The sequence below is a fragment of the Coenobita brevimanus genome, unplaced genomic scaffold (assembly GCF_032717465.1).
Source record: "Coenobita brevimanus isolate Jiangsu-jjx unplaced genomic scaffold, ASM3271746v2 jjx.HiC_scaffold_2860, whole genome shotgun sequence".
Classification (NCBI taxonomy): domain Eukaryota; kingdom Metazoa; phylum Arthropoda; class Malacostraca; order Decapoda; family Coenobitidae; genus Coenobita; species Coenobita brevimanus.
The window spans coordinates 80,093-95,181 of NW_027643830.1; positions in this window are offsets into that span (position 1 = coordinate 80,093).

Here is a 15,089-nt window from a genome sequence, read left to right on the forward strand (position 1 = left end):
ACGTGTGTGGAAGTGAGGTTGGGGTTACGTAGGTGGAGATAGGGCTACGTGTGGAGGTTTGGATATGTAAAGGAGTGGGTGTTTGTGTGGAGGGATGGCGTGTGTCCTTGGAGGCGAGACTTTGCAGAGGTGTGGCTGTGTGCCTGGACGTGTGGTGGGATGCTGGTGTGGTTCTGTGTTAGGTTGTCTTTGTGTCTGTGTTTGTGAACGTGTGCCTGTTTCTATGTGTGTGTGTGTGTGTGTGTGTGTGTGTGTATATATATATATATATATATATATATATATATATATATATGTGTGTGTGTGTGTGTGTGTGTGTGTGTGTGTGCTTCGTGTTCCATGTATTTTCTGTTTTTTGTGTTCCGATTTAAGTCTGTTTTATATATTTTGTTTGTGCTTTGTGTTACTGCAGATTTATGTGCTTGAATTGAGAGGTATATGAGGGAGGGAGGCGTGAGTTGGGGGGAGGGTAGTCAAATGGTGGGTGACAGAGCGACTTGGAGGCGTTTTGTCTGCGGCCACTATTTGCGGGATTAGGGCGTCGGGCTATAGACAGATGGATAGATAGATGTTTCGTGTGACTGAAGGTGAACTGCTTAAGAGTAGTACCTTTTATAGTAACGATTATTTCTTCCTGAATACAGCAAATGTTTTTAGTGTATTTCGCTCTCTGGACGACTGTATAAGACCTTCTTGGAAAGTACTAGAATTACAAAGATTGCAGTCGATACAGTCTTATGCGTGATGAGTTGTATGTGTGGTGTGGTGTAGTATGGTGTGTGGTATGGTGTGGTGCTGCGCAGTGTAGTGTGGTGTGACCAAGGTGAGAGGTATGGTGTGATGTGGGCGGGGTGAGCGGTGATGTGTGATGCTGTTTAGTGCAATGTGTTGTGTTGTGTTGTGGTGTGTTGTTCTGTGTTGTGGTGTGGTACAATGACATGCGGTATGGTGCAGTGTGGTGCGTTGCGGTGTGGTGTTTTGAGGTGTGACGTGGTTTGATTTGGTGTGGTTTGGTGTTTGGTGTGATGTGGTGTTGTACAGTGTGGTATGGTTCAGCGTGGTGTGGCGCAGTGTGGAGTGGTGTGGTGTGGTGTGACGCGGTGCAGTTCAGTGTGGTGCGGTTCGGTGTGGTTTGTAGAGTATGATGTGATATGGCTTGGTGTGGTGTGGCTTGGTGCGTTATTGTATGGTGCTGAGCAGTGTTTTATGATGTAGTCAGCCTGGTGTGATGTAGTGCACAGTGGCGTGTTGTAGTGTAGTGTGGTGTGGTGTGCTGTAACGGAGCGTGGTGTAGGTCAGTGTGTTGTATTGTGGTGTCGTGAGGTGGTGTGAGGTGTGAGGTATTGTCAGGCGTGTTGAAGTGTGGTGTGGTGAGGAGTGGTGTGGGTTAGTTTGATGTGATGTCGCGTGATGTGGTGTGGTGCACTGTGGTACAATGGCGTGTGGTGTCGTGTGGTGTGATGAGTGTGGTGTGATGCGGGTGGTATGAGTGGTGTATTGTGGTAGGATGCTGTGTGGTGTGGTGAGGCGCTGGGGTGAGTTTAGTGATGTGGTACTGCGCTGAGGCGAGCTTATCCTAGTGGCGTGGTGCCGTGTGGTGTGAGGCAGTGTAGTGTGATGTTGTGTGACAGTCTGATGTAGTGGTGTGATGTGTGATGCAGTACGATGTGGTGTGGTGTGGTTTGCTGTGGTGTGGTGGGATGCTGTGGTGTGGAGGTGTGAGCGTGTGTGGGAGCCAGCAGGTGTCCACTGTGGCGCGGGACACAAACGGGTTCACCCCCACACTTTACGTTTAAAATAGTCCCCCACCCAGCCTTGGTTACGTTCAGGGTTCACACACCCCTGAATACAAATACCTTCCTCAAACTTCACAAATCAATATACATACCACACACACAAATACAATATCTACATTTAAACCAGCTCTGCTGTAGGGCCTTGCTGTGGATGTCACTGACTGCACGGCGCAATTGTCTCTCGTGCGGTGTGGTGCGGTGAGGAATTGTCCCTTCTCCCCCTTGGGGCGAAGATGCGAATGACCGTGTTAGAGTGGATGGATAAGTGTCGACCTGTCTCGGCTACCCCACTTTCCTTGGGGGAAGCAGCCTGGGTATATATATATATATATATATATATATATATATATATATATATATATATATATGTGTGTGTGTGTGTGTGTGTTTGTGTGTGTGTATGTATGTGTGTGTGTATGTGTGTGTGTGTGTATGTGTGTGTGTGTGTGTGTGTGTGTGTGTGTGTGTGTGTGTGTGTGTGTGTGTGAAACCCTTCCATGTCTAAAAGTCTCTTCAAAGCTGACAGTCTCTTCAAAGCCGTCATATGGAGACAGTAAGAGTGAAATAAAAGAGAAAATGTCATCTCACAGGAGAGGTAAAATCCTTTCAGGCCGGAGTGCTTAAAAAGGACGCGATAGCATCTCAAGGAAAGGTTGTGTCTGTCTGTCTCATTAACGTTTTGGGATGCGAGGTACTTCATTCCCGGCGACATGAGCGAGGCCACACCACACCATTCAAAGCCACTCTCTCTTACCACATGACGCCAAAGGCATAATCAATGGGTCTTGAAGCTCCAGCATCTATTATATTTGTATCCAGTTAATTTATTTTTACTAACTTCAAACGATATGGTTCAGTTTGGGAGAGTTTTCAAGAGGGGTTTGATACTCGTATAACCTTCATTAACACCTCCCTCAGAAAAAAAAAAAAAAGTCCAACGGTATTCTCAGTTGGATAAAATCGTCTGCAAATAGAAAAAAATACCTAAAAAAACTGTGAGTAGTCTGATGGAATTTATAATTACGAAATCTGTGTAAGTTGCGGCGATCTATCCTTGGAATGTTATGACTTGTCTCAGGTAAAAATAATCACCTGATGTTAATTTGAATACAATAGTTGTGTCCATACCAGCTTAAGGATAATCGAAAGTTAACAACGATTATACTGACAGACTTCTCAGAGCTGAATAACCTTGTATTAGCCTGACTAAAATACCCAGATGCATCCACGGCAGCGATGTGGTTAATATTCTTAGAGGCTGATCAGAATATAACAGATTTGATACTGTGCTGGAAATAACAGTCTACCTTTCAGCTTGACGAATTATTTAGCGTTTCCTTCTGTTGTTCAAGGAACTGTGAATATATAGAGATTTTTGTCTGACACCTCATCCAGTGAAATGTGATCCGAACCAAAAAGCTCCTTCATCTCTGTCCCTCTTCATCAACCATTCGTCCACCTCTCCGTCCTATACTACCCATCTGTTTTCATCATCCTTGATCTAGATTAACCTTTCTTCTCCTCGCAACTACTCCACTCTACATCTTCCCTTGTGTATTCCCTACATGTTCTATCCACGATCGTCTTGGCCTTCCTCTCTTCTTCCAACCACTACACTCTCATACATACTTCTCTTTGTGCTGTACTATCTTACATTGTTTGTTCACCCAGTTCTTTGCCAACTTTTCATTGATCTTTCTTCACTCACATGCTCTCTCCTTCATGTACTCCTTGGCTTTTCTTTCCATCCACGTTGTTATTGGCCTACCTATTTTTTGTCCTTTATACTTCATCACTCATATGCACCTTCCCTCACGGGCTGTTTCTCTGTCCACCACCTCATTATTTATAATCTGTCTCTCCTCCCAACTATCTATCCCACAGCAGAACATCTATTCCACCAAAGTCAGTGGAGGGTAATGTTATTACTGGTGTCCGTCCGTAGAGTTGGGACGCTTGGGCGGGCGCAGAGATTTTATTTTTGGAGCAAATCTCAGAAAGTATTAAATGCAGTCATGAACTTTCATTATCGAACACTGTCACTTCAGTTTGTTCTTTGCCTCCGTCCCCTTTCTCTCTGTTATCCCACTTTCATATATATTTCTTATGTACTCCCTCACTTCTATCCTTCCACCTTGCTCTTGGTCCACCTCTCTTTCCACGCCAATCTCTTACTCCCCATTACCTTCCTATGACCAAACCATATCAGTGTTGCTGAAAGTAAAGGAAGAAAAACTGAACTGCTGCAGCCAGATTGTGTGTGCGCGGGGAAGGATGTGTGTGTGTGTGTGTGTGTGTGTGTGTGTGTGTGTGTGTGTGTGTGTGTGTGTGTGTGTGTGTTTGCTTCGTGTTCCATGTGTTTTCTGTAACTGTTGCTCCGTTATTCGTCTGTTTTATATATTTTGTTTGTGCTTTGTGTTACTGCAGCTTTATATGCTTGTATGTCTCGTGTTTCGTGTGACTAAAGGTGAACTGCTTAAGAACAGTTCCTTTTATAGATACGATTGCTTCTTCATGAATACAGCAAATGTTTTCAGTTTATTTCGCTCTGTGGACGATTATATAAGAGCGTCGTGGAAAATACTGGAATTAGAAAAACTGCAGTAGATACAGCCTTGTTTACCAGATATCCTGCCCAAGTTTCATTAGCAGATACGTTGTCCAAGTTGAATAAAATCGTCTGAAGTAAGAATAAGCTTGAAGAGACGTTGCTGTACTGAAAGTCATTGGATATGCCTTGTTTTATGTCTGTTCGTATGTGGCTGCGAGATAACAGACTCAGGTTCAGTCTTTTATGGCAAGCGTTAATAGATATCTCAGTGCTTTCTTTAATATGGATGTTAATATATCACTGGAATGTTTCTAAAGCTTTCCGCCTCCTCTCAAGTAAAGATGTTTACTGTCTATTACACTCTTCCAATTGGTAACATCACTGGTGTGTTTACAGATCCCCATCTCTCAGGCAAGGGTGTTTACTCGTCTCTGTTACATGGGTGTCTATTACACACCTCCTATTGGTAATCTGTTGATGGTATGTTTTTCAAAGCCTCCCACCTGTCTCTCGTGCAACGGTGTTTATTATCTATTACACTCCTCTTATTAGTGATGTGTCAAGAGCATGTTTTTAGATTCCGACCACCCTCGTGCAAGGCTTTTTACTGATGATTACACGGAAGTGAAGCTTGGACATTGTTGGAAGGACACAAGTCAAGAGTGAGAGCAGTGGAAATGAGTTATTTAAGAGGAGCCTCTGGAGTCACGTGGAGAGACAGGCTGACGAATGAAGATATACAGAAGCGTTGTGGTGTTGATGTGGATGTGATAGGAAGCGTTATGAGGAACACACTGAGGTGGTTTGGCCATGTGGAGAGGATGGAGGGTGAAAGACTGACGAAGAGAGTGTATGTGAGTGAGGTGGAGGGGGAAGAGGGAGAGGGAGGCCGAGGATGAGATGGAGTGATGGGGTGGAGAGGTATATGAGAGAGGGGGGCGTGTGAGTTGGGAGCAGGGCAGTGAAATGGCGGGGGACAGGGCGACTTGGAGGCGATTTGTTTGTGGCCACCCCAAACGGGATTGAGGCGTATGGCAATAGATAGATAGATAGGCACACACCATATTGGGAGTCGTACACGTCCTCTCTGATTATACGATGACAACTCTCTCAAATCATGCATGGTCTTCTCATAGCCTTCATCAGCCTCTGAACCACGTAGTCTCGTCTGCTTATGCTTGCACTCCTCATAGTCCTAATCAGACCTCAGAGCTACCTATCCAAGCCGTATATTACTGTTATCCTGTGTTCTTTTTATCGTTCTTCTTTTTTTCACTTTTTCTGGCCCCATTCATGCCTTTCTGCGTTTTGTTTCAGTCTTTTGCTCTCTTTATCTCATACTCTGTTTTTTTTGGTTTTACTCTCTGCTCTTTATCTCTTATCCCACCTCTTTTTCTCTCGTACTCCTGCCAAGGTTCGCCAATTAAATATTTCACGGTTTATTATGCAGATACGAGGCTGTAAGTAATGACCAGGCAAGATGATATATTGAAGCCGTTGCGAATCAAACAGACATATATGGTAAAAGGTCAGACACAGACTTACACATGCACTTCTAAACTGAACTGGAGTAAAGATATATATATATAGAGAGAGAGAGAGAGAGAGAGAGAGAGAGAGAGACAGAGAGAGTATAAATTTTTCTTTACAGAACACAACTCACACACCGTAAACACACACAGACACAGACACAGACACACACACACACACAGACACACACACATAGACAGACACACACACACCATCTACTTGTACACAGAACCGGCGAAACTTGGACTGTTACACCCGTAGACTCTCAGAGAGCATAATTTCTTATATAGCGATTTTATGGGCGACCGAAAGTTAGGTTAGGTCACTTTGGGCAGGGTTTGGTCTGATTAGATAATTTTTGGTTGGGTTGGCTTCAGATCGACTAGATATAGACGGATTAGGTTAGATTGCTTTAGAATAGCTCGGTTTTGATATATTTTGGGTTGGGTTCTATTGGGTTGGGTTAGGCTGGGTTAGGTTTCGGTTGGATTTGGTCATTTGAGGCTTGAGTGGGTTTCGTTAGGTCGGGTATGGTATGGTTAAGTGAGACTGGGTAGGATTAGGCAGGGTTAGATGCGGTCAGGCTGCGTCAGAATTAGTTAGTTTAGGTATGGGGAGGTTACGTGAGATAGTGAGGTTAAATACAATTAGACTGGGTTAGGTGAGGTTAAGTTAGATTAGTTTGGGTTATTTTAGGTTGAATTAGGTCACTCGAGGTTAGGCCAGGTTCAGTTCCAGCAAATATGGATAGGTTAGGCGCAACTGGCCTAAAATAAGATTCAGAAAACGTTATAAACACAACCCATTCCTCCCATCTGATTCTGTGACCTACGTCTTGGCTTCAGTCTTTCTCTCCCTATTTCACTCTCTCGTAAAAGTCTTGGTCCCTGTCGAAACGCCTAAATTTACTGCATTGTCAAAGTGGTTTATGCATTGCGGTCTTTTGTTGGTCGGTCCTTCCAAAGTCAAGTATCGCACGAGGTGGACGTGGTTTTGTGTGTGTGTGTGTGTGTGTGTGTGTGTGTGTGTGTGTGTGTGTGTGTGTGTGTGTGTGTTCATGTGCGTGTGCGCTTGAAGCTGTGTGTACTTGAGTAATGCCCACATGCACACACAAAGGCCAGGACAGTAGTGTGTGTGTGTGTGTGTGTGTGTGTGTGCGCGCAAACGTGTACTTCACTGATATCCACATGCACACACAAAGGCCAGGACAGTAGTGTGTGTGTGTGCAAACGTGTGTACTTGACTGATATCCACATGCATACACACAAAGGCCAGGACACACAGAGTAGTTGTTTATGTGTGTGGGTTTATGAATAGACTACACTTACACTCAGGCCAGGACAGACATAGGGTAGTGTGTGTGTGTGCGTATGTGTTTGTATGTGTTAACAGAATACACATACAGAGTACCATGTGTGTGAACAGAATATGTAGAGTAGCATGTGTGTGTGTACGTGTGAATAGAATACACATGTAGACGTGTGTGCTACCCACACTGACACCCTCTAATTCTTTCAGCCAGGATTGGAGACGTAGCGTGTATATGTCAGGACTCCATATTATAATTACAAATCATAATAGATAGCATGATGGATAGATAGATAGACAGATGGATAGAAGCAGCAAGTACGTGTGGACATTCAAGTGCATATACATACATACCAGTTCTCACAAACCACTTACTAAAGTCAGTCAATAATATCTTTACAAACATTCCCGACGCAGTGCCAAGCGACATAGGTTTCATAGCACTCTTTTTTTTTTTTTTTTTTAGGGATTTATGTGTATTAAACCTTAAGGATTCTTTAGTATGTTGCGTTTATTGTTTTGATATAAACACAATTTCCATCAGTAACCTTCAGAATGACACCAAGGTGTAATGTACAAAATAATTCGCTATGGAAAACGTGTTAGGAAATCTCAAGAGTCACATATAATATGGGCCAAAACCTTATGACATCTAACCTTCAATCCGATGACCTAACAGTAATGAGGGGGAAGTGAAGACTAAAGCTCACCCTTTCAAGTAGGAAAGTCTGCTTCCTAAATGAATAAAATTGCTTGTCGGTATCCACACTATAATGAACCCCTTCAATACGATGTCTACCAGATTTAATTATTGCAACTACCAGGAGATTTTATTCAACTTATGACATCTCAAAACTCTTCACCTTAAGTGGAACTGCTGAGACAGACAAAGAAAGAGACAGACGGAAGCAGAGACTAACAGAGAGACAGAGGCACAGGCAGAGGAAGATTTAGAGAGAGAGAGATTGGATCAGTTACAAGGACAGGGAAAACTGAGGAGAGGAAATCAGGTAAGGAGAAGGGCAGAAAGACCGAGAGAGAGACTGAGACAGAGAGAAGGAGGCAGAGACAGAGAACATGATGCAGAGGTGAGTGCATGCAACTGAATGAGGTAAACGTGAGAGGATGTGGGGTTTGGAAGTGGAGGAAATGGAACGATTCTTTCAGTCCAAAATGGAAGAGGCTGAAAGAGTGCGCACATATTCATTCACGCAAACACTGATACAAGCACTGATCAGTGCATGCACGCACACTAATACACGCAGGCACTAATAGGCACTGATACACACAGGCACTGAATCACATAGACACTGAATCACACAGGCACTGATACACTATCTATCTATCCATCTATATACCTAGGCTGCTTCCCCCAAGGAAAGGGAGGTAGCCGAGACAGGACGACACACTCCCCATTTACTCATCCATTCAAAGACGTTCATTCGCATCTTAGCCCCAAAGGGGAGAAAGGACAGATCCTCACCGCACCACACTGCACAAGGGTCAACTGCGCAATGCAATCAGTGACATCCGCAGCAGGGCCCGACAGCAGAGCTGCTTTACCCCTGCCACATCATAACAGACTCATCCCCTTACCTGCACCTGACCTGAAATAGCTGATCAGACCAAATGGGGGAGGATATCCCCTCAGGGCTGCGTCATCACTTATTCATTCACAATTTCTCTCCACCCATTTCTGTCACGCACAGCCACTCTTCCTTGCTCAACAGACGTCCCTCTTGCATCTAGCGCTCTCTTCACACTGTCCATCCATCCTATTTGTGGTCTTCCTCTCAGCCTTACACCTCTCACATCAGATCTAGTTATCTTTTTCACCAATCGCTCATTATCCATTCTCTCCATATGCCCAAACCATCGCAACACCCTCTGCTCAACTCTACCAGCCATCTCCCGAACAACTCCAGTTCTCCTTCGCACTTCATCATTCCGCACTCGATCCATACGCGTCACTCCACACATACTCCTCAGACACCTCATCTCCATTACATTCAAACTTTTCCTCTCTGCTACACCCATATTCCATGTTTCAGCCCCATACAATGCAGTCGGTACCACAACACCCTCATACAGCCTTCTCTTTACATCCATTCTAAGCAAACGACATCTAAACACTTTTTTCATTCCTCCCAGCACCTTTCCTACTTCATTTATTCTAAACTTCACTTCTGCATCTATTCTTCCATCCACAGAAACATGTGACCCTAGATATTTAAAACACTCTACCTCCTCAAGCAACTCGCCATTCAAAACTATATTCATCCCCCTACCATCTACCAACCTCGTACACTTCATCACTTTACTCTTATTCCCATTTACTTTCAATTTCCTCCTTTCACACACCCTTCCAAACTCCTCTACCAACTGTCTCAATCTCTCCTCTGAATCAGCCACCAGTGCAGTATCATCTGCAAACAGCAGCTGCTTCAGATTCCACTCTCCACCATCAACATTCACCAGACTCAGACCTCCACCTAAAACTCTTGCATTCACCTCCTTTACAACACCATCCATGTAAATATTAAACAACCAATGCGACATCACACATCCCTGTCGCAGCCCCACTCTCACAGGAAACCAATCACTCACAGCATTTCCCACTCTTACACACGCTCTACTATTTACATAAAAACTTTTCACCCCTTTTAGTAACCTACCATCAAGTCCATACAATCTTAAAACAGTCCACAAAGCCTCCCTATCAATTCTATCATACGCTTTCTCTAAATCCATAAATGCCCAAAACACATCCTTACCTTTCGCTAAATACTTTTCACACACTTGTCTCACAGCAAACACCTCATCAACGCATCCCCTCCCTCTCCTAAAGCCACACTGCTCATCACCAATCACTCCCTCTGTACCCTCTCTAACTCTCATAATTAACACTATACCATACACCTTACCTACAACACTCAACAGACTTATACCCCTAAAGCTAGTACATTCATACTTATCACCCTTGCCTTTATACAACGGGACCACACAAGCACTTGCCCAGTCAATTGGCACCATACCTTTCTCAAAGCACACATTCAACAATCTTACTAACCAGTCAACAGTAGTCACTCCACCACCCTTCAGGCTTGAGATTTTATTAGGTCTTGTGGTATTATTCTTACAAAGCTCATGGCCTCATAGTGCCAGGGATTGATTCCTGGCACTGCAGCATCCTATCCTATCATCATCAGCATCATCATCATTGTCGCTGTTGTCAATGAGCAAGTAATATGAGTACCTAGATTAAGTTAACTGGCACTGTATACTCTAGTGGTGGAAAGATCTACTTAGCCTACTGAGCCTGGCACTGCCACTAATCCTAATTATCATCATTAGGCATTATCATTAGCTCTCATCATTAGGCATTATCATTATCAACAGCTCTGCCTCCTTTTCCCACCCAAGGATGGGGTGAGGAATTCTCAATTAAAATTTCATAAGTAGGGGAGCAACTGTAATACTCTGTACATCTCAACTTGGCTAAGAGTGATTTATAAAGGATGCAAACTCACAGTACTGCCATCCTTGTCTTACTCTGCTTCAGGGCTTTGGGGATTGGGCTGTAAATGACACAAATCTTTGCCAAGTCAAGGTGGACAAACCAAAAATTTTCTAACTCACTTTTCAGAAGGGCGGTAATAGCCGTAGTTGTAGTGGTAGGTGTAGTAGTAGCAGTAGATAAGATTTGAAGACAGATGGCCTAGGGTAACCTCTTCTGACCAGTTAATTTCCCCACAGGTTAAAGGCCACTGTGTTACAAGGAGCCTGCAGCACCAACCCCAATGTAGCATTGTTGCCCATCGCAGCATTGACATCGATTGCTGCATCGCTAACCCCATCACAGCAACGACATCGATTGCAGCATCACTAATCCCACTGCAGCATCGACATCAATCACAGGATCACTAACCCCATCGCAGCATCGACATCAATCGCAGCATCACTAACCCCATCGCAGCATCACTAACCCCGTCGGCAGTGGTAACACCAACACAGCAACAACGGAAACATCAACACGAGTTTCACAGGCAGCCCCTGAAAATGTGGCAGGTTTTTAGGAGATAATCTCAGCTCTGTTGATAATTTAACTCTTTGTCTGTGGAGGTGTTCAATACAGATCTTAGTTAACTCTTAATGTATTGGTGCTGGAGTGGCACTACTAGGATGAAAGGTGGCAGATTGCCTTCCCTATCCCCCAACAGGAGAAAGGTGGACTACAGAAGGGTAACTCAGCCTGCCATCCACTGAATTCATATTCTGATGGGCCTGGGGTTGCAACTACTACAGCTACTAGTACACGAGAACAAATATGAACAAATCCATTTTACATCATTTGTCTGGCTCAATTCCCTGGTAATAGTCCCTCATGTACTTCCTTATTCCCAGAAAGGAAGATTGTGGACTGCAGCAGAACATGACAATCCTATGGTTCTGCATTATTTACATAATTCTTAATGACTAGTATTATTCTTGTGTTACTCTTTTGTTACTACTCAAGACTGAATATGAAAAGATAGCAGTTTAGATAAATAGGTAGTAGGAAACGGGGTTGTAGATAGACTTAATTTCTTCACAGAGAGGGCTGTCTCCTAATATGAATAAAACAGTCTGGTGGTAGCAAGTATAAACTATATGACATCAGCAGAAGGCCCCATACTACAGGTCCCTTTGGCAAAATAAAAGATGTCACAGCCAAAAGAAAAAAAAAAATCCTGCACTTTTCCCCCCATGTAAGATGAGGTACTTTAACTGGTTATAATAATAATAATAATAATAATAATAATAATAATAATGATGATGATAATAATAAATCATCCATCATCCAATCCTACATCGGCCAATGAGGCAAGTTGATCCTAACATTTAAGATGAGAGTGACCAGCCTCACTCATCCCTGAATGGCATTATGTGAGCAATAAACTCCAACCACCCCTTGGATATAAACCTTCACCAGCTCAATCCAACTGGAACATCACAATTACCCACTAAGTCACCAGGCACAAAAATTTGGTTATATGATTACCATCCAGCACGGTAAATGTTTCCCTGGTGTACAGGAAACCATTTGGCTTGTCACTCAGTGTAGAGTCACACACAGGCAGAAGGAAGGGGAAAGAATGAAGGAAAGAAAGACAGAAGAGGGGGTGTAAAGTCACCTGTAAGCAGAAGGATGAGGAAAGAATTAAGGAAAGAAAGAGAGAAGAGGATGGAAGGAAAGAAGGATGGAGGAGAGGAAAGGACAGACCCCCGAGAACAGTGCTACATCGAGTGAGTGGATGGTGAGCGCCCCCACCTACCACAAATAATAATAATAGTAATAATAATAACTACTTTAAGAATAACGAGAACTACTCTAAGTCTCAATGGCATGCCTAATGGGCCACATCCCCACACATCATTCAAGCCCCTGAAATCCTGATACCACAACACAGGCATAACTATCACCACACAGGAGGCAGTAGCACGGGCCGAACAGGGTAGTACTCCCAAGGGGAATGGGAATGCTGGTGATAGGGAGAGCTGGAGCTCCTGTTTCACTAGCTATCTAACCATCCCCCTTTGTTGACCTTTTCAGTGTGACAGTAACGTGGAGAGTAGACCAGCATACTCTCCCAAACATTTCCTCTAACTATCTATGCACTACACCACATGCACTTTACATTTCACACAATGTATCCCACTATGTTACAGGGGTTGGCGCCAGCAAAGGCATGCGGCCAGAAAACTTCGCCCCCGTTACCTAGTGGCGGACTTCTGGGGGGAGGCGTGGTGGGGGTTCCGCCGGCATAGATCATGGGTCCAGGGCGAGATGGGGCTCGGGCCTGTGCTAGAGGGTACAGGGCATTGCGGTTCCCAGGCTGCCGCTTACGCCCAATAGAGAGGGGCCCGAACCTGGGAGTAGCGCCCCAGGAGGCTGCCCTATCAGTGGGTGTATAATGGCGGGATAGTTGCAGTGCCAAGACGCGCTTGGAGGGTGTCCCTGCAGCTGTCCTGGCAGGGTGCCCCGAGGCCACTACCACAGCCACTGGTAAGCTGGTGGGCTAGGGGTCCCATATCCATTGCCTGGACCTGGGACTGTGCAGTGAGTGGGACCTGTGCTGTGTCTGTCCCCCTTTATTAATACTGAAGATGACAAAACAAAATAAGTTTCAAAGCAAGCCTGAGGACAGTAAATCATCCATGGGGATGAGGGTGGGTTCATGGAACGTGGGAAGTTTGAGGGGAAGAGCATGGGAAGTCGTTGAGGCATTCAGTAGGAGGTGGGTGGATGTGGCGTGTTGGCAGGAAGTCCGGTACAGGGGTGGATCAGCCAGAAAGATTGTTGGGAAGGACTGTTGCTATAAGTTGTTTTGGCAGTGGGGGACAGACGGATATGGAGGTGTTGGTGTGATGGTTGCGGAGAAATGGGTGGAATATGTTATAAATGTTTTGAGAGTAAGCGATAGGATATTGGTAGTGAAAATTCTGTTGGAAAGAAAGATAGCTGTGATTATATCGGCATATGCTCCACAGGCAGGTTTGGATGAATCAGAGAAAGATAGATTTTGGGACGATTTAATACGTGTAGTGGGTGGTATGCAGGATGATGAGATAGTGATTTTGGGAGGGGACTTAAATGGTCATGTAGGTGAAGCAGCACAAGGTTATGAAGGAGTGCATGGGGGATGTGCATATGGTCTAAGGAACGCAGAAGGGGAAAGGATACTCGAGTTTGGGGAGGCAACGGACATGATTGTGTGCAACACATATTTTAGGAAAAGAGACAGTAGGTTAATTACGTATGAGTCTGGGGGAAATAGCAGTCAGATAGATTATTTTCTGGTTAGGAGGGCCGATAGGAGGTTAGTGAGGTATGTTAAAGTTATAGGAAGTGAGGAGTGTGTGCAGCAGCACAAACTATTGATTTGTGATATGGTGCTTAAAGAACAAGTGATGAAAAAGAGGACTTATGTACCTAGGAGGAAAATATGAAAGCTGAAAAACCAAGTAGTAAGGGATGCCTTCTATAGCGAGTTGAGGAGAGTGGTGGCTGAACAGGGAGCTGTAGACAGAGGCGTTAATGAACAGTACAGAGCCCTCAAGAAATATTTCTTGAGAGTTACTGATGTAACATGCGGCTGGACAAGAGGACCACCAAGACATAAAGTAACTTGGTGGTGGGATGAGGGTGTAGAAGTTGCAATTAAGGAGAAAAGAAGGCTTTTCCGGGAATGGAAGAAGGGTGGTAGCAAAGAGGAATATTTGGCTGCCAAGCGTAGGGCTAGGAGAGAGGTATACAGGGCAAAGTCTGAGTCACAGAGACAATTACTTGATAACCTAAATCATGGGGAAAGGAAAAATATATTTAGGGTGGCAGGTCAGGTGAAGAGGGATAATCGGGATATCATAGGTGAGCAGTGTGTGAAGAATGATGAAGGAAAGTTAGTGGTGAACAGTGAGGATATTAAAGATGCATGGAGAGAGCATTATAACCGGTTGTTGAATGAGGAGTTTGACTGGGACAGGGAAGGTTTGGAGCCAGCAGATCCAGTGTCTGGCCCTTGGCCTTTGATTGATACTGCTACTGTGAGTGAGGCAATAGGCAGGATGAGGGTGGGGAAGGCAGCAGGTGTGTCTGGGTTGACTGCCGAAATGTTGAAGGCCTCAGGCGATATAGGGGTGAGTTTAGTCACTGACCTGATAAATAGGATTATTTATGAGTGTGTTGTCCCAGATGATTGGCTGAAGTGTGTAATTGTAAATGTGTATAAAGTGATGCCCTGGAAAGAGGAAATTACAGAGGTATAAAGCTTTTAGATCAGATAATGAAGGTAATGGGGAGAGTTTTAGAAGGTATGATTAGAGAAAGAGTGAATATTGATGAGATGCTGTTTGGGTTTATGCCA